This window comes from Budorcas taxicolor, chromosome 1 (genome assembly GCF_023091745.1).
Source record: "Budorcas taxicolor isolate Tak-1 chromosome 1, Takin1.1, whole genome shotgun sequence".
Taxonomy (NCBI): domain Eukaryota; kingdom Metazoa; phylum Chordata; class Mammalia; order Artiodactyla; family Bovidae; genus Budorcas; species Budorcas taxicolor.
In genome coordinates this window covers 62,793,013-62,818,967 of record NC_068910.1, presented here as the reverse complement: position 1 = coordinate 62,818,967, position 25,955 = coordinate 62,793,013, and positions in this window count along the sequence as shown.

Below are 25,955 nucleotides of genomic sequence, written 5' to 3'. Positions count from 1 at the left end.
GTAGGGGCCATCTCGGGATTCCTCTGCCGTCCATACCGGGGCCTAAGACCTTGTGTGGAGTCGGGGCCGGAACCTGAGGGCTCCTCTCCAGTGTTGCCATGGATCTTGGGGTGCTTCTGAGTCTCCCCAGGGAAGTCAGGCCTCGTCTCAGTGGGGGCATGCACGTTCGCTTTCCTCCCAATCTGCAGCAGTAGTGTCGCACTTCCTGTCATGTGGATCAAGGGATCTGTGGCTTTCCCTTGAGGCATTCCCTGGAGGCTTTCCCACGAGGCTTTCCCACAGGGCTGTGCCACGTGCCACCTTGGTGTGAGTCGATCCTCGACGTGAAAGACGAGCCGGTGAAGGGAAAAGAGTTTCCTCTGGAATGGACTGAGACATCTGCGGGACTCTTGGAATGGTGGTACGACCCTGGAGTTCCTCTCGCCGTTCCTGTTGAGAGGGCCTCCTCTTGAGATGCGACGGGAACGCCGGGAACTCTTTCCCGACGAAGCAGGGAAAGGATCCCTCATCTCGAGTTACGAGGCGGAAACGGGGTTCCTCTGGATGTGGGGGCACCTTCTTGTTTCCTCTCGAGTGGAGACGGGTATGTCGGGGAACTTCTTGATTTGCACCAAGGGTGTGAAGGACCCTTTCGAAGTTCCAGAGGTGAGGTGTGATCAGCCTCGATACGCCTCAATGGAAATGGGCCTCATCACTCCTGGAGGGGAGAACCTCCTGGATATTCTCGAGTTGCGGCACGTCTTCTCGAGTTACGACGGGGCCCTCACGGACCCGCTCTGGTGGCCTTAGTATAGGCCAGTCCACATGCGAGTTGCTAGGGGCCATCTCGGGATTCCTCTCCCGACCATGCCGGGGCCTAAGACCTTGTGTGGAGTCGGTGCAGGCACCTGAGGATTCCTCTCCAGTGTTGCCATGGATCTTGGGGTGCTTCTGAGTCTCCCCAGGGGAGTCAGGCGTCGTCTCGAGTGGGGGCATGCACGCGCGCTTTCCTCCCGAGCTGCAGCAGTAGTTTCACGCTTCCTGTCACGTGGATCAAGGGATCTGTTGCTTTCCCTCGAGGCTTTCCCACGAGGCTTACCCACATGGCTGTGCCACGTGCCACCTTGGTGTGAGTTTATCCTCGGCGTGAAAGGCGATCCGGTGAAGGGAAAAGAGGATCCTCCGGAATGGACTGTGACATCTGGGGGACTCTTGGAATGGTGGCACGACCCTGGAGTTCCTCTCGCCTTTCCTGTTGAGAGGGCCTCCTCTTGAGATGCGACGGGAACGCCGGGAACTCTTTCCCGAGGAAGCAGGGACAGGATCCCTCATCTCGAGCTACGAGGACGAAACAGGGCTCCTCTGGATGTGGGCGGGACCCTCGTGTTTCCTCTCGAGTGGAGACGTGTATGTCGGGGAACTTCTTGATTTGCACCAAGGGTGTGAAGGACCCTTTCGAAGTTCCAGAGGTGAGGTGTGATCAGCCTCGAGATGCCTCAGCAGAAATGGGACTCATCTCGCTGGAGGGGAGAACCTCCTGGATTTTCTCGAGTTGCGGCAGGTCTTCTCGAGTTACGACGGGGACCTCAGGGACCCGCTCTGGTGGCCTCAGGAAAGGCCAGTCCCCATGCGAATTCCTAGTGGCCATCTCGGGATTCCTCTTCCGTCCATGCCGGGGCCTAAGACCTTGTGTGGAGTCGGGGCCGGAACCTGAGGATTCCTCTCCAGTGTTGCCACGGATCATGGGGTGCTTCTGAGTCTCCCCAGGGGAGTCAGGCCTCGTCTCGAGTGGGGGCATGCACGTGTGCTTTCCTCCCGAGCTGCAGCAGTATTGTCACGCTTCATCTCACGTGGATCAAGGGTTCTGTGGCTTTCCCTCGAGGCTTTTCCTCGAGGCTTTCGCACGAGGCTTTCCCACAGGGCTGTGCCACGTGCCACCTTGGGGTGAGTCGATCCTCGGCGTGAAAGACGAGCCGGTGAAGGGAAAAGAGGTTCCTCTGGAATGGACTGAGACATCTGGGGGACTCTTGGAATGGTGGCACGAGCCTGGAGTTCCTCTCGCTGTTCCTGTTTAGAGGGCCTCCTCTTGAGGTGCGACGGAAAGGCCGGGAACTCTTTCTCGACGAACAAAGGAAAGGATCCCTCATCTCGAGCTCCGAGGCCGGAACGGGGCTCTTCTGGATGTGGGCGTCACCCTCGTGTTTCCCCTCGTGTGGAGACGGGTATGTCCGGGAACTTCTTGATTTGCACCAAGGGTGTGAAGGACCCTTTCGAAGTTCGAGAGGTGAGGTGTGATCAGCCTCGAGACGCCTAAGCGGAAATGGGCCTCATCACGCCTGGAGTGGAGAACCTCCTGGATTTTCTCGAGTTGCGGCAGGTCTTCTCGTGTTACGACAGGGACCTCAGGGACCCGCTCTTATGGCCTCAGGAAAGGCCAGTCCCCATGCGAGTTGCTAGGGGCCCTCTCGGGATTCCTCTCCCATTGATGCCGGGGCCTAAGACCATGTGTGGAGTCGGGGCCAGAACCTGAGGATTCCTCTGCAGTGTTGACATGGATCTTGGGGGACTTCTAAGTCTCCCCAGGGGAGTCAGGCCTCGTCTCGAGTGGGGGCATGCACGTGTGCTTTCCTCCCGAGCTGCAGCAGTAGTGTCACGCTTCCTGTCACGTGGATCAAGGGATCTGTGGCTTTCCCTCGAGGCTTCTCCTCGAGGCTTTCCCACGACGCTTTTCCACAGGGCTGTGCCACGTGCCACCTTGGTGAGATTTGATCCTCGGCGTGAAAGACGAGCCGGTGAAGGGAAAAGGGGTTCTTCAGGAATGGACTGAGACATCTGGGGGACTCTTGGAATGGTGGCACAGCCCTGGAGTTCCTCTCGCCGTTCCTGTTGAGAGGACCTCCTCTTGAGATGCGACGGGAAGGCCGGGAACTCTTTCCCGACGAAGCAGGGAGAAGATCCCTCATCTCGAGCTACGTCGCGATAACGGGGCTCCTCTGGATGTGGGCGGGACCCTCGTGTTTCCTCTCGAGTGGAGACGGGTATGTCGAGGAACTTCTTGATTTGCACCAAGGCTGTGAAGGACCCTTTCGAAGTTCCAGACGTAAGGTGTGATCAGCCTCGAGACGCCTCAGCGGAAATGGGCCTCATCTCGCCTGGAGGGGAGAACCTCCTGGATTTTCCCGAGTTGCGGCAGGTCTTCTCAAGTTACACCGGGGACCTCAGGGACCCGCTCTGGTGGCCTCAGGAAAGGCCAGTCCCCATGCGAGTTGCTGGGGGCCATCTCGGGATTCCTCTCCCGTCCATGCCGGGGCCTAAGACCTAGTGTGGATTCGGGGCCGGAACCTGAGGTTTCCTCTCCAGTGTTGCCTTGGATCTTGGGGTGCTTCTGAGTCTCCCCAGGGGACTCAGGCCTCGTCTGGAGTGGGGGCATGCACGTGCGATTTCCGCCCGAGCTGCAGCAGTAGCGTCACGTTTCCGGTTATGTGGATCAAGGGATCTGTGGTTTCCCTCGAGGCTTTCCCACGAGGCTTTCCCACAGGGCTGTGCCACGTGCCACCTTGGTGTGAGTCGATCCTCGGCGAAAAGGCGAGCTGGTGAAGGGAAAAGAGGTTCCTCTGGAATGGACTGAGACATCTGGTGGACTCTTGGAATGGTGGCACGACCCTGGAGTTCCTCTCGCCGTTCCTGTTCATAGGGCCTCCTCTTAAGATGCGACGGGAACGACGGGAACTCTTTCCCAACGAAGCAGGGAAAGGATTCCTCATCTCGAGCTACGAGGCGGAAACTGGGCTCCTCTGGATGTGGGCGGGACCCTCGTGTTTCCTCTCGAGTGGAGACGGGTACGTCGGGGAACTTCTTGATTTGCACCAAGGGTGTGAAGGACCCTTTCGAAGCTCCAGAGGTGAGGTGTGATCAGCCTCGAGACGCCTCAGCGGAAATGGGCCTCATCTCGCCTGGAGGGGAGAACCTCCTGGATTTTCTCTAGTTGCGGCAGGTCTTCTCGTGTTACGACAGAGACCTCAGGGACCCGCTCTGGTGTCCTCAGGAAAGGCCAGTCCCCATGCGAGTTGCTAGGGGCCCTCTCGGGATTCCTCTCCCGTCGATGCCGGGGCCTAAGACCTTGTGTGGAGTCGGGGCTGGAACCTGAGTATTCCTGTCCAGTGTTGCCATGGATCTTGGGGGTGCTTCTGAGTCTCCCCAGGGAAGTCAGGCCTCGTCTCGAGTGGGGGCATGCACGTGCGCTTTCCTCCCAAGCTGCAGCAGTAGTGTCACGCTTCTTGTCACGTGGATCAAGGGATCTGTGGCTTTCCCTCGAGGCTTTCCCACGAGGCTTTCCCTCAGGGCTGTGCCACGTGCCACCTTGGTGTGAGTCGATCCTCGGCGTTAAAGACGAGCCGGTGAAGGGAAAAGAGGTTGCTCTGGAATGGACTGAGACATCTGGGGGACTCTTGGAATGGTGGCACGACCCTGGAGTTCCTCTCGCCGTTCCTGTTTAGAGGGCCTCCTCTTGAGATGCGACGGGAAGGCCGGGAACTTTTTCCCGAGGAAGCACGGAAAGGATACCTCATCTCGAGCTACGAGGCGGAAACAGGGCGCCTGTGGATGTGGGCGGCAACCTCGTGTTTCCTCTCGAGTGGAGACGGGTATGTCGGGGAACTTCTTGATTTGCACCAAGGGTGTGAAGGACCCTTTCGAAGTTCCAGAGGTTAGGTGTGATCAGCCTCGAGACGCCTCAGCGGAAATGGGCCTCGTCTCGCCTGGAGGGAAGAACCTCCTGGATTTACTGGAGTTGCGGCAGGTCTTCTCGATTTATGACAGGGACCTCAGGGACCCGCTCTGGTGGCCTCAGGAAAGGCCAGTCCCCATGCGAGTTGCTAAGGGCCCTCTCGGGATTCCTCTACCGTCCATGCTGGGGCCTAAGACCTTGTGTGGAGTCGGGGCCGGAACCTGAGGATTCCTCTCCAGTGTTGCCATGGATCTTGTGGTGCTTCTGAGTCTCCCCAGGGGAGTCAGGCCTCGTCTCGAGTGGGGGCATGCACGTGCGCTTTCCTCCCGAGCTGCAGCCGTAGTGTCATGCTTCCTGTCACGTGGATCAAGGGATCTGTGACTTTCCCCCGAGGCTTTCCCACGAGGCTTACCCACAGGGCTGTGCCACGCCCCACGCTGGTGTGAGTCGATCCTCGGCATGAAAGTCGAGCCGGAGAAGGGAAAAGAGGTTCCTCTGGAATGGACTGAGACATCTGGGGGACTCTTGGAATGGTGGCACGACCCTGGAGTTCCTCTTGCCGTTCCTGTTGAGAGGGCCTCCTCTTGAGATGCGACGGGAACGCAGGGAACTCTTTCCCGACGAAGCAGGCAAAAGATCCCTCATCTCGAGCTACAAGGCGGAAACGGGGTCCTCTGGATGTGGGCGGCACCCTCGTGTTTCCTCTCGAGTGGAGAGCGGTATGTCGGGGAACTTCTTGATTTGCACCAAGGGTGTGAAGGACCCTTTCGAAGTTCCAGAGGTGAGGTGTCATCAGCCTCGAGACGCCTCAGCGGAAATGGGCCTCATATCGGCTGGAGGGGAGAACCTCCTGGATTTTCTCGAGTTGCAACAGGTCTTCTCGAATTACGACGGGGACCTCAGGGATCCGCTCTGGTGGCCTCAGGAAAAGCCAGTCCCCATGCGAGTTGCTAGGGGGATTTCGGGATTCCTCTCCCGTCCATGCCGGGGCCTAAGACCTTGTGTGGAGTCGGGCCAGGAACCTGAGGATTCCTCTCCAGTGTTGCCATGGATCTTGGGGTGCTTCTGAGTTTCCCCAGGGGAGTCAGGCCTCGTCTCGAGTGGGGGCATGCACGTGCGCTTTCCTCCCGAGCTGCAGCAGTAGTGTCACGCTTCCTGTCACGTGGATCGAGGGATCTGTGGCTTTCCCTCTAGGCTTTCCCACGAGGCTTTCCCACAGGGCTGTGCCACGTGCCACCTGGGTGTGAGTCGATCCTCGGCGTGAAAGACGAGCCGGTGAAGGGAAAAGAGGTTTCTCCGGAATGGACTGAGACATCTGGGCAATCCTGGAATGGTAGTACGACCCTGGAGATCCTCTCGCCGTTCCTGTTGAGAGGGCCTCCTCTTGAGATGCGACGGGAACGCTGGGAACTCTTTCCCGAGAAGCAGGGAAAGGATCCCTCATCTCGAGCTACGAGGCGGAAACGGGGCTCCTCTGGATGTGGGCGGGAACCTCGGGTTTCCGCTGAGTGGAGACGGGTATGTCGGGGAACTTCTTGATTTGCACCAAGGGTGTGAAGGACCCTTTCGAAGTTCCAGAGGTGAGGTGTGATCAGCCTCGAGACGCCTCAGCGGAAATGGGCCTCATCTCGCCTGGAGGGGAGAACCTCCTGGATTTTCTCGAGTTGAGGAAGGTCTTCTCGAGTTACGACGCGGACCTCAGGGACTCGCTCTGGTGGCCTCAGGAAAGGCCAGTCCCCATGTGAGTTGCTAGGGGCCCTCTCGGGATTCTTCTCCCATTGATGCCAGGGCCTAAGACCTTGTGTGGAGTCGGGGCCAGAACCTGAGGATTCCTCTCCAGTGTTGCCATGGATTTTGGCATGCTTCTAAGACTCCCCAGGGGAGTCAGGCCTCGTCTCGAGTTGGGGGCATGCCCGTGCGCTTTCCTTCCGAGCTGCAGCAGTAGTGTCACGCTTCCTGTCACGTGGATCAATGGATCTGTGGCTTTCCCTCGATGCTTTCCCACGAGGCTTACCCACAGGGCTGTGCCACGTGCCACCTTGGTGTGAGTCGAACCTTGGCGTGAAAGACGAGCCGGTGAAGGGAAAAGACGTTCCTCTGGATTGGACTGAGACATCTGGGGGACTCTTGGAATGGTGACACTACCCTGGAGTTCCTCTCGCCGTTCCTGTTGAGAGGGCCTCCTCTTGAGATGCGACGGGAACGCCGGGAATTCTCTCCCGACGAAGCACGGAAAGGATCCCTCATCTCGAACTACAAGGCGGAAACGGGGCTCCTCTGGATGTGGGCGGGATCCTTGTGTTTCCTCTCGAGTGGAGACGGGTATGTCGGGGAACTTCTTGAGTTGCACCAAGGGTGTGAAGGACCCTTTCGAAGTTCCAGAGGTGAGGTGTGATCAGCCTCGAGATGCCTCAGCGGAAATGGGCCTCATCTCGCCTAGAGGGGAGAACCTACTGGGTTTGCTCGACTTGGGGCAGGTCTTCTCGAGTTACGACGGGCACCTCAGGGACCCGCTCTGGTGGCCTCAGGAAACGCCAGTCCCCATGCGAGTTGCTAGGGGCCATCTCAGGATTCTTCTCCCGTGGATGCCGGGGCAGAAGACCTTGTGTGGAATCGGGGCCGGAACCTGAGGATTCCTCTCCAGTGTTGACATGGATCTTGGGGTGCCTCTGAGTCTCCCCAGGGGAGTCAGGCCTCGTCTCGAGTGGGGGCATGCACGTGTGCTTTCCTCCCTAGCTGCAGCAGTAGTGTCACCCTTCCTGTCACGTGGATCAAGGGATCTGTGGCTTTCCCTCGAGGCTTTCCCTCGAGTATTTCCCACGAATCTTTCCCACAGGGCTGTGCCAAGTGCCACTGTAGTGTGAGTCGATCCTCGGCGTGAAAGACGAGCCGGTGAAGGGAAAAGAGGTTCCTCTGGAATGGACTGAGACAGCTGGGGGACGCTTCGAATGGTGGCATGACCCTGGAGATCCTCTCGCCGTTCCTGTTGAGAGGGCCTCCTCTTGAGATGCGACTGGAAGGCTGGGAATTCTTTCCCGAAGAAGCAGGGAAAGGATCCCTCATCTCGAGCTACGAGGCGGAAACGGGGCTCCTCTAGGTGTGGGCGGGACCCTCGTGTTTCCACTCGAGTGGAGACGGGTATGTCGGGGAACTTCTTGATTTGCAGCAAGGGTGTGAAGGACCCTTTCGAAGTTGCAGAGGTGAGGTGTGCTAAGTCTTGTGACGTCTGAGCGGAAATGGGCCTCATCTCGCCTGGAGGGGAGAACCTCCTTGATTTTCTCGAGTTGCGGCACGTCTTCTCGAGTTACGACGGGGACATCAGGGACCCGCTCTGGTGGCCTCAGGAAAGGCCAGTCCCCATGTGAGTTGCTAGGGGCCATCTCGGAATTCCTCTCCCGTCGGTGCCGGGGACTAAGCCCTTGTGTGGAATCGGGGACAGAACCTGAGGATTCCTCTCCAGTGTTGCCATGGATCTTGGGGTGCTTCTGAGTCTCCCCAGGGGAGTCAGGCCTCGTCTCGAGTGGGGGCATGCACGTGCGCTTTCCTCCCGAGCTGCAGCAGTAGTGTCACGCTTCCTGTCACGTGGATCAAGGGATCTGTGATTTTCCCTCGAGGCTTTCCCTTGAAGCTTTCCCACGAGGCTTTCCCACAGGACTGTGCTACGTTCCACCTTGGTGTGAGTCGATCCTCGGCGTGAAAGACGAGCAGGAGAAGGGAAAAGAGGTTCCTCTGGAATGGACTGAGACATCTGAGGGACTCTTGAAATGGTGGCACGAACCTGGAGTTACTCTTGCCTTTCCTGTTTAGAGGGTCTCCTCTTGAAATGTGACGGAAACGCCGGGAACTCTTTCTCGACGAAGCAGGGACAAGATCCCTCATCTCGAGCTATGAGGAGGAAACGGGGCTCCTCTGGCTGTGGGCGGCACCCTCGAATTTCGTCTCGTGTGGAGACGGGTATGTCGGGGAATTTCTTGATTTGCACCAAGGGTGTGAACGACCCTTTCGAAGTTCCAGAGGTGAGGTGTGATCAGCCTCGAGACGGCTCAGCGGAATTGGGCCTCATCTCGCCTGGAGGGGAGAACCTCCTGGATTTTCTCGAGTTGCGGCAGGTCTTCTCGAGTTGCGACAGGGACCTCAGGGACCCGCTCTGGTGGCCTCAGGAAACGCCAGTCCCCATGCGAGTTGCTAGGGGCCATCTTGGGATTCCTCTCCCGCCAATGCCGGGGCCTGAGAGCTTGTGTGGAGTCGGGGCCTGAATTTGAGGATTCCTCTCCAGTGTTGACATGGATCTTGGGGTACTTCTGAGTCTCCCCAGGGGACTCAGGTCTCGTCTCGAGAGGGGGCATGCACGTGCGCTTTCCTCCCGACTGCAGCTGTAGTATCATTCTTCCTGTGACGTGGATCAAGGGATCTGCGACTCTCCCTCGAGGCTTTCCCTCGAGGCTTTCCCACGAGGCTTTTTCACATGGCTGTGCCACGTGCCACCTTGTTGTGAGTCGATCCTCGGCGTAAAAGACGAGCCGGTGAAGGGAAAAAAGGTTCCCCTGGAATGGACTGAGACATCTTGGGGACTCTTGGAATGGTGGCACGACCCTGGAGTTCCTCTCGCCGTTCCTGTTGAGAAGGCCTCCTCTTAAGATGAGACGGGAACGCCGGGAAGTCATTCCCGACGAAGCAGGGAAAGGATTCCTCATCTCGAGGTACGAGGCGGAAACGGGGCTCCTCTGGATGAGGGCAGCACTCTCGTGTTTCCTCTCGAGTGGAGACGGGTATGTATGGGAACTTCTTGATTTGCACCAATGGGGAGAAGGACACTTTCGAAGTTCCAGAGGTGTGGTGTGATCAGCCTCGAGACGCTCAGCGGAAATGGGCCTCATCTCGCCTGGAGGGGAGAACCTCCTGGATTTTCTCGAGTTGCGGCAGGTCTTCACGAGTTACGACGGGGACCTCAGGGACCCGCTCTGTTGGCCTCAGGAAAGGCCAGTCCCCATGAGAGTTGTTAGGGGCCATCTCGGGATTCCTCTCCCGTCCATGCCGGGGCCTAAGACCTTGTGTGGAGTCGGGGCCGGAACCTGAGGTTTCCTCTGAAGTGTTGCCATGGATGTTGGGGTGCTTCTGAGTCTCCCCAGGGGAGTCATGCCTTGTCTAGAGTGGGGGCATGCACGTGCGGTTGCCTCCCGAGTTGCAGCAGTAGTGTCACGCTTCCTGTCACTTGGATCAAGGGATCTGTGACTTTCCCTCGAGGCTGTCCATCGAGGCTTTCCCACAGGGCTGTGCCACGTGCCACCTTGGTGTGAGTCGATCCTCGGGGTGAAAGACGAGCCGGTGAAGGGAAAAGAGGTTCCTCTGGAATGGGCTGAGACATCTGGGGGACTCTTGGAATGGTGGCACGACCCTGGAGCTCCTCTCGCTGTTCCTGTTGAGAGGGCCTCCTATTGAGATGCGACGGGAACGCCGGGAACTCTTTCCCGACGAAGGAGGGAAAGGATACCTCATCTCGAGCTACGAGGAAGAGACAGGGCTCCTCTGGATGTGGGCGGGACCCTCGTGTTTCCTCTCGAGTGGAGACGGGAATGTCGGGGAACTTCTGGATTTGCACCAAGCGTGTGAAAGACCCTTTCGAAATTCCAGAGGTGAGGTGTGATCAGCCTCGAGATGCCTCAGCGGAAATGGGCCTCATCTCGCCTGGAGGGGAGAACTTCCTGGATTTTGTCGAGTTGCAGCAGGTCTTCTCGAGTTACGACGGGGACCTCAGGGGCCCGCTCTGGCGGCCTCAGGAAAAGCCAGTACCCATGCGAGTTGGTAGGGGCCATCTCGGGATTCCTCTGCCGTCCATACCGGGGCCTAAGACCTTGTGTGGAGTCGGGGCCGGAACCTGAGGGCTCCTCTCCAGTGTTGCCATGGATCTTGGGGTGCTTCTGAGTCTCCCCAGGGGAGTCAGGCCTCGTCTCAGTGGGGGCATGCACGTTCGCTTTCCTCCCAATCTGCAGCAGTAGTGTCACACTTCCTGTCATGTGGATCAAGGGATCTGTGGCTTTCCCTTGAGGCTTTCCCTGGAGGCTTTCCCACGAGGCTTTCCCACAGGGCTGTGCCACGTGCCACCTTGGTGTGAGTCGATCCTCGACGTGAAAGACGAGCCGGTGAAGGGAAAAGAGTTTCCTCTGGAATGGACTGAGACATCTGCGGGACTCTTGGAATGGTGGTACGACCCTGGAGTTCCTCTCGCCGTTCCTGTTGAGAGGGCCTCCTCTTGAGGTGCGACGGGAACGCCGGGAACTCTTTCCCGACGAAGCAGGGAAAGGATCCCTCATCTCGAGTTACGAGGCGGAAACGGGGTTCCTCTGGATGTGGGGGCACCTTCTTGTTTCCTCTCGAGTGGAGACGGGTATGTCGGGGAACTTCTTGATTTGCACCAAGGGTGTGAAGGACCCTTTCGAAGTTCCAGAGGTGAGGTGTGATCAGCCTCGATACGCCTCAGTGGAAATGGGCCTCATCACTCCTGGAGGGGAGAACCTCCTGGATATTCTCGAGTTGCGGCACGTCTTCTCGAGTTACGACGGGGCCCTCACGGACCCGCTCTGGTGGCCTTAGTATAGGCCAGTCCACATGCGAGTTGCTAGGGGCCATCTCGGGATTCCTCTCCCGACCATGCCGGGGCCTAAGACCTTGTGTGGAGTCGGTGCAGGCACCTGAGGATTCCTCTCCAGTGTTGCCATGGATCTTGGGGTGCTTCTGAGTCTCCCCAGGGGAGTCAGGCGTCGTCTCGAGTGGGGGCATGCACGCGCGCTTTCCTCCCGAGCTGCAGCAGTAGATTCACGCTTCCTGTCACGTGGATCAAGGGATCTGTTGCTTTCCCTCGAGGCTTTCCCACGAGGCTTACCCACATGGCTGTGCCACGTGCCACCTTGGTGTGAGTTTATCCTCGGCGTGAAAGGCGATCCGGTGAAGGGAAAAGAGGATCCTCCGGAATGGACTGTGACATCTGGGGGACTCTTGGAATGGTGGCACGACCCTGGAGTTCCTCTCGCCTTTCCTGTTGAGAGGGCCTCCTCTTGAGATGCGACGGGAACGCCGGGAACTCTTTCCCGAGGAAGCAGGGACAGGATCCCTCATCTCGAGCTACGAGGACGAAACAGGGCTCCTCTGGATGTGGGCGGGACCCTCGTGTTTCCTCTCGAGTGGAGACGTGTATGTCGGGGAACTTCTTGATTTGCACCAAGGGTGTGAAGGACCCTTTCGAAGTTCCAGAGGTGAGGTGTGATCAGCCTCGAGATGCCTCAGCAGAAATGGGACTCATCTCGCTGGAGGGGAGAACCTCCTGGATTTTCTCGAGTTGCGGCAGGTCTTCTCGAGTTACGACGGGGACCTCAGGGACCCGCTCTGGTGGCCTCAGGAAAGGCCAGTCCCCATGCGAATTCCTAGTGGCCATCTCGGGATTCCTCTCCCGTCCATGCCGGGGCCTAAGACCTTGTGTGGAGTCAGGGCCGGAACCTGAGGATTCCTCTCCAGTGTTGCCACGGATCATGGGGTGCTTCTGAGTCTCCCCAGGGGAGTCAGGCCTCGTCTCGAGTGGGGGCATGCACGTGTGCTTTCCTCCCGAGCTGCAGCAGTATTGTCACGCTTCATCTCACGTGGATCAAGGGTTCTGTGGCTTTCCCTCGAGGCTTTTCCTCGAGGCTTTCGCACGAGGCTTTCCCACAGGGCTGTGCCACGTGCCACCTTGGGGTGAGTCGATCCTCGGCGTGAAAGACGAGCCGGTGAAGGGAAAAGAGGTTCCTCTGGAATGGACTGAGACATCTGGGGGACTCTTGGAATGGTGGCACGAGCCTGGAGTTCCTCTCGCTGTTCCTGTTTAGAGGGCCTCCTCTTGAGGTGCGACGGAAAGGCCGGGAACTCTTTCTCGACGAACAAAGGAAAGGATCCCTCATCTCGAGCTCCGAGGCCGGAACGGGGCTCTTCTGGATGTGGGCGTCACCCTCGTGTTTCCCCTCGTGTGGAGACGGGTATGTCCGGGAACTTCTTGATTTGCACCAAGGGTGTGAAGGACCCTTTCGAAGTTCGAGAGGTGAGGTGTGATCAGCCTCGAGACGCCTAAGCGGAAATGGGCCTCATCACGCCTGGAGTGGAGAACCTCCTGGATTTTCTCGAGTTGCGGCAGGTCTTCTCGTGTTACGACAGGGACCTCAGGGACCCGCTCTTATGGCCTCAGGAAAGGCCAGTCCCCATGCGAGTTGCTAGGGGCCCTCTCGGGATTCCTCTCCCATTGATGCCGGGGCCTAAGACCATGTGTGGAGTCGGGGCCAGAACCTGAGGATTCCTCTGCAGTGTTGACATGGATCTTGGGGGACTTCTAAGTCTCCCCAGGGGAGTCAGGCCTCGTCTCGAGTGGGGGCATGCACGTGTGCTTTCCTCCCGAGCTGCAGCAGTAGTGTCACGCTTCCTGTCACGTGGATCAAGGGATCTGTGGCTTTCCCTCGAGGCTTCTCCTCGAGGCTTTCCCACGACGCTTTTCCACAGGGCTGTGCCACGTGCCACCTTGGTGAGATTTGATCCTCGGCGTGAAAGACGAGCCGGTGAAGGGAAAAGGGGTTCTTCAGGAATGGACTGAGACATCTGAGGGACTCTTGGAATGGTGGCACAGCCCTGGAGTTCCTCTCGCCGTTCCTGTTGAGAGGACCTCCTCTTGAGATGCGACGGGAAGGCCGGGAACTCTTTCCCGACGAAGCAGGGAGAAGATCCCTCATCTCGAGCTACGTCGCGATAACGGGGCTCCTCTGGATGTGGGCGGGACCCTCGTGTTTCCTCTCGAGTGGAGACGGGTATGTCGAGGAACTTCTTGATTTGCACCAAGGCTGTGAAGGACCCTTTCGAAGTTCCAGACGTAAGGTGTGATCAGCCTCGAGACGCCTCAGCGGAAATGGGCCTCATCTCGCCTGGAGGGGAGAACCTCCTGGATTTTCCCGAGTTGCGGCAGGTCTTCTCAAGTTACACCGGGGACCTCAGGGACCCGCTCTGGTGGCCTCAGGAAAGGCCAGTCCCCATGCGAGTTGCTGGGGGCCATCTCGGGATTCCTCTCCCGTCCATGCCGGGGCCTAAGACCTAGAGTGGATTCGGGGCCGGAACCTGAGGTTTCCTCTCCAGTGTTGCCTTGGATCTTGGGGTGCTTCTGAGTCTCCCCAGGGGACTCAGGCCTCGTCTGGAGTGGGGGCATGCACGTGCGATTTCCGCCCGAGCTGCAGCAGTAGCGTCACGTTTCCGGTTATGTGGATCAAGGGATCTGTGGTTTCCCTCGAGGCTTTCCCACGAGGCTTTCCCACAGGGCTGTGCCACGTGCCACCTTGGTGTGAGTCGATCCTCGGCGAAAAGGCGAGCTGGTGAAGGGAAAAGAGGTTCCTCTGGAATGGACTGAGACATCTGGTGGACTCTTGGAATGGTGGCACGACCCTGGAGTTCCTCTCGCCGTTCCTGTTCATAGGGCCTCCTCTTAAGATGCGACGGGAACGACGGGAACTCTTTCCCAACGAAGCAGGGAAAGGATTCCTCATCTCGAGCTACGAGGCGGAAACTGGGCTCCTCTGGATGTGGGCGGGACCCTCGTGTTTCCTCTCGAGTGGAGACGGGTACGTCGGGGAACTTCTTGATTTGCACCAAGGGTGTGAAGGACCCTTTCGAAGCTCCAGAGGTGAGGTGTGATCAGCCTCGAGACGCCTCAGCGGAAATGGGCCTCATCTCGCCTGGAGGGGAGAACCTCCTGGATTTTCTCTAGTTGCGGCAGGTCTTCTCGTGTTACGACAGGGACCTCAGGGACCCGCTCTGGTGTCCTCAGGAAAGGCCAGTCCCCATGCGAGTTGCTAGGGGCCCTCTCGGGATTCCTCTCCCGTCGATGCCGGGGCCTAAGACCTTGTGTGGAGTCGGGGCTGGAACCTGAGTATTCCTGTCCAGTGTTGCCATGGATCTTGGGGGTGCTTCTGAGTCTGCCCAGGGAAGTCAGGCCTTGTCTCGAGTGGGGGCATGCACGTGCGCTTTCCTCCCGAGCTGCAGCAGTAGTGTCACGCTTCTTGTCACGTGGATCAAGGGATCTGTGGCTTTCCCTCGAGGCTTTCCCACGAGGCTTTCCCTCAGGGCTGTGCCACGTGCCACCTTGGTGTGAGTCGATCCTCGGCGTGAAAGACGAGCCGGTGAAGGGAAAAGAGGTTGCTCTGGAATGGACTGAGACATCTGGGGGACTCTTGGAATGGTGGCACGACCCTGGAGTTCCTCTCGCCGTTCCTGTTTAGAGGGCCTCCTCTTGAGATGCGACGGGAAGGCCGGGAACTTTTTCCCGAGGAAGCACGGAAAGGATACCTCATCTCGAGCTACGAGGCGGAAACAGGGCGCCTGTGGATGTGGGCGGCAACCTCGTGTTTCCTCTCGAGTGGAGACGGGTATGTCGGGGAACTTCTTGATTTGCACCAAGGGTGTGAAGGACCCTTTCGAAGTTCCAGAGGTTAGGTGTGATCAGCCTCGAGACGCCTCAGCGGAAATGGGCCTCGTCTCGCCTGGAGGGAAGAACCTCCTGGATTTACTGGAGTTGCGGCAGGTCTTCTCGATTTATGACAGGGACCTCAGGGACCCGCTCTGGTGGCCTCAGGAAAGGCCAGTCCCCATGCGAGTTGCTAAGGGCCCTCTCGGGATTCCTCTACCGTCCATGCTGGGGCCTAAGACCTTGTGTGGAGTCGGGGCCGGAACCTGAGGATTCCTCTCCAGTGTTGCCATGGATCTTGTGGTGCTTCTGAGTCTCCCCAGGGGAGTCAGGCCTCGTCTCGAGTGGGGGCATGCACGTGCGCTTTCCTCCCGAGCTGCAGCAGTTGTGTCACGCTTCCTGTCACGTGGATCGAGGGATCTGTGGCTTTCCCTCGAGGCTTTCCCACGAGGCTTTCCCACAGGGCTGTGCCACGTGCCACCTGGGTGTGAGTCGATCCTCGGCGTGAAAGACGAGCCGGTGAAGGGAAAAGAGGTTTCTCCGGAATGGACTGAGACATCTGGGGGACTCCTGGAATGGTGGTACGACCCTGGAGATCCTCTCGCCGTTCCTGTTGATAGGGCCTCCTCTTGAGATGCGACGGGAACGCTGGGAACTCTTTCCCGAGAAGCAGGGAAAGGATCCCTCATCTCGAGCTACGAGGCGGAAACGGGGCTCCTCTGGATGTGGGCGGGAACCTCGGGTTTCCGCTGAGTGGAGACGGGTATGTCGGGGAACTTCTTGATTTGCACCAAGGGTGTGAAGGACCCTTTCGAAGTTCCAGAGGTGAGGTGTGATCAGCCTCGAGACGCCTCAGCGGAAATGGGCCTCATCTCGCCTGGAGGGGAGAACCTCCTGGATTTTCTCGAGTTGCGGGAGGTCTTCTCGAGTTACGACGGGGACCTCAGGGACCCGCTCTGGTGACGTCAGGAAAGGCCAGTCCCCATGCGAGTTGCTAGGTGCCATCTCGGGATTCCTCTCAGGTCGATGCCGGGGCCTAAGTCCTTGTGTGGACCCGGGCCGGAAACTGAGGATTCCTCTCCAGTGTTGCCATGGATCTTGGGGTGCTTCTTAGTCTCCCCAGGGGATTCAGGCCTCGTCTCGAGTGTGGACATGCAAGTGCGATGTCCTCCCGAGCTGCAGCAGTACTGTCACGCTTCCTGTCACGTGGATCAAGGGATCTGTGGCTTTCCTTCGAGGCTTTCCCTCCAGGCTTTCCCACGAGGATTTCCCACAGGGCTGTGCCACGTGCCACCTTGATGTGAGTCGATCCTCGGCGTGAAAGACGAGCCGGTGAAGGGAAGAGACGTTCCTCTGGATTGGACTGAGACATCTGAGGGACTCTTGGAATGGTGACACGAACCTGGTGTTCCTCTCTCCGTTCCTGTTGAGAGGGCCTCCTCTTGAGATGCGTCGGGAACGCCGGGAACTCTTTCCCGATGAAGCAGGGAAAGGATCCCTCATCTCGAGCTACGAGGCGGAAACGGGGCACACTGGATGAGGGCGGGACCCTCGTGTTTCCTCTCGAGTGGAAACGGGTATGTCGGGGAACTTCTTGATTTGCACCAAGGGTGTGAAGGACCATTTCGAAGTTCCAGAGGTGAGGTGTGATCAGCCTCGAGACGCCTCAGCGGAAATGGGCCTCATCTCGCCTGGAGGGGAGAACCTCCTGGATTTTCTCGAGTTGAGGAAGGTCTTCTCGAGTTACGACGCGGACCTCAGGGACTCGCTCTGGTGGCCTCAGGAAAGGCCAGTCCCCATGTGAGTTGCTAGGGGCCCTCTCGGGATTCTTCTCCCATTGATGCCAGGGCCTAAGACCTTGTGTGGAGTCGGGGCCAGAACCTGAGGATTCCTCTCCAGTGTTGCCATGGATTTTGGCATGCTTCTAAGACTCCCCAGGGGAGTCAGGCCTCGTCTCGAGTTGGGGGCATGCCCGTGCGCTTTCCTTCCGAGCTGCAGCAGTAGTGTCACGCTTCCTGTCACGTGGATCAATGGATCTGTGGCTTTCCCTCGATGCTTTCCCACGAGGCTTACCCACAGGGCTGTGCCACGTGCCACCTTGGTGTGAGTCGAACCTTGGCGTGAAAGACGAGCCGGTGAAGGGAAAAGACGTTCCTCTGGATTGGACTGAGACATCTGGGGGACTCTTGGAATGGTGACACTACCCTGGAGTTCCTCTCGCCTTTCCTGTTGAGAGGGCCTCCTCTTGAGATGCGACGGAAACGCCGGGAACTCTTTCCCAACGAACAGGGAAAGGATCCCTCATCTCGAGCTACGAGGCGGAAACGGGGCTGCTCTGGATGTGGGCGACACCCTCGTGTTTCCTCTCCTGTGGAGACGGGTATGTCGGGGAACTTCTTGATTTGCACCAAGGGTGTGAAGGACCCTTTAGAAGTTCCAGAGGTGAGGTGTGATCAGCCTCGAGACGCCTCAGCGGAAATGGGCCTCATCTCGCCTAGAGGGGAGAACCTACTGGGTTTGCTCGAGTTGCGGCAGGTCTTCTCGAGTTACGACGGGCACCTCAGGGACCCGCTCTGGTGGCCTCAGGAAACGCCAGTCCCCATGCGAGTTGCTAGGGGCCATCTCGGGATTCCTCTCCCGTGGATGCCGGGGCCGAAGACCTTGTGTGGAATCGGGGCCGGAACCTGAGGATTCCTCGCCAGTGTTGACATGGATCTTGGGGTGCCTCTGAGTCTCCCCAGGGGAGTCAGGCCTCGTCTCGAGTGGGGGCATGCACGTGTGCTTTCCTCCCTAGCTGCAGCAGTAGTGTCACGATTCCTGGCACGTGGATCAAGGGATCTGTGGCTTTCCGTCGAGGCTTTCCCTCCAGGCTTTCCCACGAGGCTTTCCCATAGGGCTGTGACACGTGCCACCTTGGTTTGAGTCGATCCTCGGCGTGAAAGACGAGCCGGTGAAGGGAAAAGAGGTTCCTCTGGAATGGACTGAGAAATCTGGTGGACTCTTGGAATGGCGGCACGACCCTGGAGTTCCTCTCGCCCTTCCTGTTGAGAGGGCCTCCTCTTGAGATGCGACGGGAACGCCGGGAATTCTCTCCCGACGAAGCACGGAAAGGATCCCTCATCTCGAACTACAAGGCGGAAACGGGGCTCCTCTGGATGTGGGCGGGATCCTTGTGTTTCCTCTCGAGTGGAGACGGGTATGTCGGGGAACTTCTTGAGTTGCACCAAGGGTGTGAAGGACCCTTTCGAAGTTCCAGAGGTGAGGTGTGATCAGCCTCGAGATGCCTCAGCGGAAATGGGCCTCATCTCGCCTAGAGGGGAGAACCTACTGGGTTTGCTCGACTTGGGGCAGGTCTTCTCGAGTTACGACGGGCACCTCAGGGACCCGCTCTGGTGGCCTCAGGAAACGCCAGTCCCCATGCGAGTTGCTAGGGGCCATCTCAGGATTCTTCTCCCGTGGATGCCGGGGCCGAAGACCTTGTGTGGAATCGGGGCCGGAACCTGAGGATTCCTCTCCAGTGTTGACATGGATCTTGGGGTGCCTCTGAGTCTCCCCAGGGGAGTCAGGCCTCGTCTCGAGTGGGGGCATGCACGTGTGCTTTCCTCCCTAGCTGCAGCAGTAGTGTCACCCTTCCTGTCACGTGGATCAAGGGATCTGTGGCTTTCCCTCGAGGCTTTCCCTCGAGTATTTCCCACGAATCTTTCCCACAGGGCTGTGCCAAGTGCCACTGTAGTGTGAGTCGATCCTCGGCGTGAAAGACGAGCCGGTGAAGGGAAAAGAGGTTCCTCTGGAATGGACTGAGACAGCTGGGGGACGCTTCGAATGGTGGCATGACCCTGGAGATCCTCTCGCCGTTCCTGTTGAGAGGGCCTCCTCTTGAGATGCGACTGGAAGGCTGGGAATTCTTTCCCGAAGAAGCAGGGAAAGGATCCCTCATCTCGAGCTACGAGGCGGAAACGGGGCTCCTCTAGGTGTGGGCGGGACCCTCGTGTTTCCACTCGAGTGGAGACGGGTATGTCGGGGAACTTCTTGATTTGCAGCAAGGGTGTGAAGGACCCTTTCGAAGTTGCAGAGGTGAGGTGTGCTAAGTCTTGTGACGTCTGAGCGGAAATGGGCCTCATCTCGCCTGGAGGGGAGAACCTCCTTGATTTTCTCGAGTTGCGGCACGTCTTCTCGAGTTACGACGGGGACATCAGGGACCCGCTCTGGTGGCCTCAGGAAAGGCCAGTCCCCATGTGAGTTGCTAGGGGCCATCTCGGAATTCCTCTCCCGTCGGTGCCGGGGACTAAGCCCTTGTGTGGAATCGGGGACAGAACCTGAGGATTCCTCTCCAGTGTTGCCATGGATCTTGGGGTGCTTCTGAGTCTCCCCAGGGGAGTCAGGCCTCGTCTCGAGTGGGGGCATGCACGTGCGCTTTCCTCCCGAGCTGCAGCAGTAGTGTCACGCTTCCTGTCACGTGGATCAAGGGATCTGTGATTTTCCCTCGAGGCTTTCCCTTGAAGCTTTCCCACGAGGCTTTCCCACAGGACTGTGCTACGTTCCACCTTGGTGTGAGTCGATCCTCGGCGTGAAAGACAAGCAGGAGAAGGGAAAAGAGGTTCCTCTGGAATGGACTGAGACATCTGAGGGACTCTTGAAATGGTGGCACGAACCTGGAGTTACTCTTGCCTTTCCTGTTTAGAGGGTCTCCTCTTGAAATGTGACGGAAACGCCGGGAACTCTTTCTCGACGAAGCAGGGACAAGATCCCTCATCTCGAGCTATGAGGAGGAAACGGGGCTCCTCTGGCTGTGGGCGGCACCCTCGAATTTCGTCTCGTGTGGAGACGGGTATGTCGGGGAATTTCTTGATTTGCACCAAGGGTGTGAACGACCCTTTCGAAGTTCCAGAGGTGAGGTGTGATCAGCCTCGAGACGGCTCAGCGGAATTGGGCCTCATCTCGCCTGGAGGGGAGAACCTCCTGGATTTTCTCGAGTTGCGGCAGGTCTTCTCGAGTTGCGACAGGGACCTCAGGGACCCGCTCTGGTGGCCTCAGGAAACGCCAGTCCCCATGCGAGTTGCTAGGGGCCATCTTGGGATTCCTCTCCCGCCAATGCCGGGGCCTGAGAGCTTGTGTGGAGTCGGGGCCTGAATTTGAGGATTCCTCTCCAGTGTTGACATGGATCTTGGGGTACTTCTGAGTCTCCCCAGGGGACTCAGGTCTTGTCTCGAGAGGGGGCATGCACGTGCGCTTTCCTCCCGACTGCAGCTGTAGTATCATTCTTCCTGTGACGTGGATCAAGGGATCTGCGACTCTCCCTCGAGGCTTTCCCTCGAGGCTTTCCCACGAGGCTTTTTCACATGGCTGTGCCACGTGCCACCTTGTTGTGAGTCGATCCTCGGCGTAAAAGACGAGCCGGTGAAGGGAAAAAAGGTTCCCCTGGAATGGACTGAGACATCTTGGGGACTCTTGGAATGGTGGCACGACCCTGGAGTTCCTCTCGCCGTTCCTGTTGAGAAGGCCTCCTCTTAAGATGAGACGGGAACGCCGGGAAGTCATTCCCGACGAAGCAGGGAAAGGATTCCTCATCTCGAGGTACGAGGCGGAAACGGGGCTCCTCTGGATGAGGGCAGCACTCTCGTGTTTCCTCTCGAGTGGAGACGGGTATGTATGGGAACTTCTTGATTTGCACCAATGGGGAGAAGGACACTTTCGAAGTTCCAGAGGTGTGGTGTGATCAGCCTCGAGACGCTCAGCGGAAATGGGCCTCATCTCGCCTGGAGGGGAGAACCTCCTGGATTTTCTCGAGTTGCGGCAGGTCTTCACGAGTTACGACGGGGACCTCAGGGACCCGCTCTGTTGGCCTCAGGAAAGGCCAGTCCCCATGAGAGTTGTTAGGGGCCATCTCGGGATTCCTCTCCCGTCCATGCCGGGGCCTAAGACCTTGTGTGGAGTCGGGGCCGGAACCTGAGGTTTCCTCTGAAGTGTTGCCATGGATGTTGGGGTGCTTCTGAGTCTCCCCAGGGGAGTCATGCCTTGTCTAGAGTGGGGGCATGCACGTGCGGTTGCCTCCCGAGTTGCAGCAGTAGTGTCACGCTTCCTGTCACTTGGATCAAGGGATCTGTGACTTTCCCTCGAGGCTGTCCATCGAGGCTTTCCCACAGGGCTGTGCCACGTGCCACCTTGGTGTGAGTCGATCCTCGGGGTGAAAGACGAGCCGGTGAAGGGAAAAGAGGTTCCTCTGGAATGGGCTGAGACATCTGGGGGACTCTTGGAATGGTGGCACGACCCTGGAGCTCCTCTCGCTGTTCCTGTTGAGAGGGCCTCCTATTGAGATGCGACGGGAACGCCGGGAACTCTTTCCCGACGAAGGAGGGAAAGGATACCTCATCTCGAGCTACGAGGAAGAGACAGGGCTCCTCTGGATGTGGGCGGGACCCTCGTGTTTCCTCTCGAGTGGAGACGGGAATGTCGGGGAACTTCTGGATTTGCACCAAGCGTGTGAAAGACCCTTTCGAAATTCCAGAGGTGAGGTGTGATCAGCCTCGAGACGCCTCAGCGGAAATGGGCCTCATCTCGCCTGGAGGGGAGAACTTCCTGGATTTTGTCGAGTTGCAGCAGGTCTTCTCGAGTTACGACGGGGACCTCAGGGGCCCGCTCTGGCGGCCTCAGGAAAAGCCAGTACCCATGCGAGTTGGTAGGGGCCATCTCGGGATTCCTCTGCCGTCCATACCGGGGCCTAAGACCTTGTGTGGAGTCGGGGCCGGAACCTGAGGGCTCCTCTCCAGTGTTGCCATGGATCTTGGGGTGCTTCTGAGTCTCCCCAGGGGAGTCAGGCCTCGTCTCAGTGGGGGCATGCACGTTCGCTTTCCTCCCAATCTGCAGCAGTAGTGTCACACTTCCTGTCATGTGGATCAAGGGATCTGTGGCTTTCCCTTGAGGCTTTCCCTGGAGGCTTTCCCACGAGGCTTTCCCACAGGGCTGTGCCACGTGCCACCTTGGTGTGAGTCGATCCTCGACGTGAAAGACGAGCCGCTGAAGGGAAAAGAGTTTCCTCTGGAATGGACTGAGACATCTGCGGGACTCTTGGAATGGTGGTACGACCCTGGAGTTCCTCTCGCCGTTCCTGTTGAGAGGGCCTCCTCTTGAGGTGCGACGGGAACGCCGGGAACTCTTTCCCGACGAAGCAGGGAAAGGATCCCTCATCTCGAGTTACGAGGCGGAAACGGGGTTCCTCTGGATGTGGGGGCACCTTCTTGTTTCCTCTCGAGTGGAGACGGGTATGTCGGGGAACTTCTTGATTTGCACCAAGGGTGTGAAGGACCCTTTCGAAGTTCCAGAGGTGAGGTGTGATCAGCCTCGATACGCCTCAGTGGAAATGGGCCTCATCACTCCTGGAGGGGAGAACCTCCTGGATATTCTCGAGTTGCGGCACGTCTTCTCGAGTTACGACGGGGCCCTCACGGACCCGCTCTGGTGGCCTTAGTATAGGCCAGTCCACATGCGAGTTGCTAGGGGCCATCTCGGGATTCCTCTCCCGACCATGCCGGGGCCTAAGACCTTGTGTGGAGTCGGTGCAGGCACCTGAGGATTCCTCTCCAGTGTTGCCATGGATCTTGGGGTGCTTCTGAGTCTCCCCAGGGGAGTCAGGCGTCGTCTCGAGTGGGGGCATGCACGCGCGCTTTCCTCCCGAGCTGCAGCAGTAGATTCACGCTTCCTGTCACGTGGATCAAGGGATCTGTTGCTTTCCCTCGAGGCGGGCATGCACGCGCGCTTTCCTCCCGAGCTGCAGCAGTAGATTCACGCTTCCTGTCACGTGGATCAAGGGATCTGTTGCTTTCCCTCGAGGCTTTCCCACGAGGCTTACCCACATGGCTGTGCCACGTGCCACCTTGGTGTGAGTTTATCCTCGGCGTGAAAGGCGATCCGGTGAAGGGAAAAGAGGATCCTCCGGAATGGACTGTGACATCTGGGGGACTCTTGGAATGGTGGCACGACCCTGGAGTTCCTCTCGCCTTTCCTGTTGAGAGGGCCTCCTCTTGAGATGCGACGGGAACGCCGGGAACTCTTTCCCGAGGAAGCAGGGACAGGATCCCTCATCTCGAGCTACGAGGACGAAACAGGGCTCCTCTGGATGTGGGCGGGACCCTCGTGTTTCCTCTCGAGTGGAGACGTGTATGTCGGGGAACTTCTTGATTTGCACCAAGGGTGTGAAGGACCCTTTCGAAGTTCCAGAGGTGAGGTGTGATCAGCCTCGAGATGCCTCAGCAGAAATGGGACTCATCTCGCTGGAGGGGAGAACCTCCTGGATTTTCTCGAGTTGCGGCAGGTCTTCTCGAGTTACGACGGGGACCTCAGGGACCCGCTCTGGTGGCCTCAGAAAAGGCCAGTCCCCATGCGAATTCCTAGTGGCCATCTCGGGATTCCTCTCCCGTCCATGCCGGGGCCTAAGACCTTGTGTGGAGTCGGGGCCGGAACCTGAGGATTCCTCTCCAGTGTTGCCACGGATCATGGGGTGCTTCTGAGTCTCCCCAGGGGAGTCAGGCCTCGTCTCGAGTGGGGGCATGCACGTGTGCTTTCCTCCCGAGCTGCAGCAGTATTGTCACGCTTCATCTCACGTGGATCAAGGGTTCTGTGGCTTTCCCTCGAGGCTTTTCCTCGAGGCTTTCGCACGAGGCTTTCCCACAGGGCTGTGCCACGTGCCACCTTGGGGTGAGTCGATCCTCGGCGTGAAAGACGAGCCGGTGAAGGGAAAAGAGGTTCCTCTGGAATGGACTGAGACATCTGGGGGACTCTTGGAATGGTGGCACGAGCCTGGAGTTCCTCTCGCTGTTCCTGTTTAGAGGGCCTCCTCTTGAGGTGCGACGGAAAGGCCGGGAACTCTTTCTCGACGAACAAAGGAAAGGATCCCTCATCTCGAGCTCCGAGGCCGGAACGGGGCTCTTCTGGATGTGGGCGTCACCCTCGTGTTTCCCCTCGTGTGGAGACGGGTATGTCCGGGAACTTCTTGATTTGCACCAAGGGTGTGAAGGACCCTTTCGAAGTTCGAGAGGTGAGGTGTGATCAGCCTCGAGACGCCTAAGCGGAAATGGGCCTCATCACGCCTGGAGTGGAGAACCTCCTGGATTTTCTCGAGTTGCGGCAGGTCTTCTCGTGTTACGACAGGGACCTCAGGGACCCGCTCTTATGGCCTCAGGAAAGGCCAGTCCCCATGCGAGTTGCTAGGGGCCCTCTCGGGATTCCTCTCCCATTGATGCCGGGGCCTAAGACCATGTGTGGAGTCGGGGCCAGAACCTGAGGATTCCTCTGCAGTGTTGACATGGATCTTGGGGGACTTCTAAGTCTCCCCAGGGGAGTCAGGCCTCGTCTCGAGTGGGGGCATGCACGTGTGCTTTCCTCCCGAGCTGCAGCAGTAGTGTCACGCTTCCTGTCACGTGGATCAAGGGATCTGTGGCTTTCCCTCGAGGCTTCTCCTCGAGGCTTTCCCACGACGCTTTTCCACAGGGCTGTGCCACGTGCCACCTTGGTGAGATTTGATCCTCGGCGTGAAAGACGAGCCGGTGAAGGGAAAAGAGGTTCCTCTGGAATGGGCTGAGACATCTGGGGGACTCTTGGAATGGTGGCACGACCCTGGAGTTCCTCTCGCCGTTCCTGTTGAGAGGGCCTCCTCTTGAGATGCAACGGGAAGGCTGGGAACTCTTTCCCGACGAAGCAGGGAAAGGATCCCTCATCTCGAGCTACGAGGCAGAAACGGGGCGCCTCTGGATGTGGGCGGGACCCTCGTGTTTCCTCTCGAGTGGAGACGGAAATGTCGGGGAACTTCTTGATTTGCACCAAGGGTGTGAAGGACTCTTTCGAAGTTCCAGAGGTGAGGTGTGATCAGCCTCGAGACCCCTCAGCGGAAATGGGCCTCATCTCGCCTGGAGGGGAGAACCTCCTGGATTTTCTCGAGTTGCGGCAGGTCTTCTCGACTTACAACGGGGACCTCAGGGACCCACTCTGGTGGCCTCAGGAAAGGCCAGTCACCATGCGAGTTGCTAGGGGCCATCTCGGCTTTCCACTTTTGTCCATGCCGGGGCCTAAGACCTTGTGTGGAGTCGGGGCCGGAACCTGAGGATTCCTCTCCAGTGTTGCCATGGATATTGGAGTGCCTTTGAGTCTGCCCAGGGGAGTCAGGCCTCGTCTCGAGTGGGGGAATGCACGTGGGCCTTCCGCCCGAGCTGCAGCAGTCCTGTCACGCTTCCTGTCACGTGGATGAAGGGATCTGTGGCTTTCCCACGAGGCTTTCCCACAGGGCTGTGCCACGTGTCACCTTGGTGTGAGTCAAAGCTCGGAGTGAAACACGAGCCGGTGAAGGGAAAAGAGGTTCCTCTGGAATGGACTGAGACATCTGGGGGACTCTTGGATTGGTGGCACGACCCTGGAGTTCCTCTCGCCGTTCCTGTTTGAGGGCCTCCTCTTGAGATGCGACGGGAACGCCGGGAATTCTCTGCCGAAGAAGCAGGGAAAGGATCCCTCATCTCGAGCTACGAGGCGGAAACCGGGCTCCTCTGGATGTGGGCGGGACCCTCGTGTTTCCTCTCCAGTGGAGACGGGTATGTCGGGGAACTTCTTGATTTGCACCAAGGGTGTGAAGGACTCTTTCGAAGTTCCAGAGGTGAGGTGTAATGAGCCTCGGGACGTCTCAGCGGAAATGGGCCTCATCTCGCCTGGAGGGGAGAACCTCCTGGATTTTGTCGAGTTGCGGCAGGTCTTCTTGAGTTACGACGGGGACCTCAGGGACCCGCTCTGTTGGCCTCAGGAAAGGCC